This window comes from Perkinsus marinus (assembly GCF_000006405.1).
Source record: "Perkinsus marinus ATCC 50983 genomic scaffold scf_1104296945594, whole genome shotgun sequence".
Taxonomy (NCBI): domain Eukaryota; phylum Perkinsozoa; order Perkinsida; family Perkinsidae; genus Perkinsus; species Perkinsus marinus.
The window spans coordinates 1-1,514 of record NW_003211114.1 but is presented as its reverse complement, the minus strand read 5'-3'; the positions used below and the strand labels follow the sequence as shown (position 1 = coordinate 1,514).

Here is a 1,514-nt window from a genome sequence, read left to right as displayed (position 1 = left end):
TCCCGGCAGGGCTACTACTCGAGACCACCTCGAGAGTCACGACAGCTTCCGCTTGTCGTTCTTTACCCCACCATCCAGCCACTAAGGGAGTGACTCAATCATGGTGTCAACCATGTGATATTGTTATCAACAATTCGTTGACGTCCCAATGGTTCGGACCCTACGCCATAGGTCGGTGCTGTAGGGATAGCGATCCCAGCCTATATTTGACCTGCCACTTCAGGGCGGCACATGACTGGGCCACGTTGGTTCCCTACCAAGTCCCAGTCAGTGCTTAAAACACAACATATTAAGTGAAACCGCACAATGATGGAAAAATTAGTCTTAAACCTGCCACTTCATACACGATATTCGATGAACCTGAAGAAAAGAAGCAAATGGATGAAAGGAAAGAACCAAGAAGACTGAAAGGAAGAGAGAAAGAGGAAAAAAAACTAAACACCGTCACACCCAAGATAGCTCGTCTGATGCCTAACTAAGAGTGCTTGAGGGTTTCCAACAGGAATTCTCAAGCACTCTGGGGGAACTTTCTCTGTTCTTGGGTGTATGTTCCGAAGGTGATCAGACTGGATCACTGCTTTAGCAACGACTTGACGTCTTGCTTTTCTCTTGAAATTCCGTCATCTGTCTTTCGGCTATCCGTGAACTTGCTCTCTTGGGAGACCTTCACTCCTCGGCCGAGAATTGAGCTCGGGTCTCCTGCGTGACAGGCAGGAATACTAACCTCTATACTACCGCGGAATTGAAGGTGGTTCAATGTCTAAATAGTGACGCAAATTACCATTTTCAGCTACCAGCGCACATCGCGGCGGGCGTGAGTGGAGAGAGAAAGTTGAGTAATTTTTTCGAGGCAGCAAATGATTCGCAGAGTGGTGCAAAAATCAGTAAAGAAACGGTCGCGCATAAATGTGTGAAACGCCCTTGTCCAGAAATACCACTTCCACGGCCGAGAATTGAGCTCGGGTCTCCTGCGTGACAGGCAGGAATACTAACCTCTATACTACCGCGGAATTGAAGGTGGTTCAATGTCTAAATAGTGACGCAAATTACCATTTTCAGCTACCAGCGCACATCGCGGCGGGCGTGAGTGGAGAGAGAAAGTTGAGTAATTTTTTCGAGGCAGCAAATGATTCGCAGAGTGGTGCAAAAATCAGTTAAGAAACGGTCGCGCATAAATGTGTGAAACGCCCTTGTCCAGAAATACCACTTCCACGGCCGAGAATTGAACTCGGGTCTCCTGCGTGACAGGCAGGAATACTAACCTCTATACTACCGCGGAATCGAAGGTGGTTCAATGTCTAAATAGTGACGCAAATTACCATTTTCAGCTACCAGCGCACATCGCGGCGGGCGTGAGTGGAGAGAGAAAGTTGAGTAATTTTTTCGAGGCAGCAAATGATTCGCAGAGTGGTGCAAAAATCAGTAAAGAAACGGTCGCGCATAAATGTGTGAAACGCCCTTGTCCAGAAATACCACTTCCACGGCCGAGAATTGAGCTCGGGTCTCCTGCGTGA

The 1,514-nt window shown here is 48.0% G+C and overlaps 3 non-coding genes across 3 annotated transcripts; all 3 read right to left on the bottom strand.

Moving 5' to 3' along the window:
* Positions 1–669: 669 nt before the first annotated feature.
* On the bottom strand, positions 670–741 carry Pmar_PMAR017403. The gene has a single exon. It is a non-coding gene; the product is annotated as a tRNA-Asp (tRNA).
* Positions 742–938: 197 nt separating this feature from the next.
* Positions 939–1,010, bottom strand: Pmar_PMAR017402. The gene has a single exon. It is a non-coding gene; the product is annotated as a tRNA-Asp (tRNA).
* A 197-nt stretch (positions 1,011–1,207) lies between these two features.
* Pmar_PMAR017401 lies at positions 1,208–1,279 on the bottom strand. The gene has a single exon. It is a non-coding gene; the product is annotated as a tRNA-Asp (tRNA).
* Between the last annotated feature and the right edge of the window lie 235 nt (positions 1,280–1,514).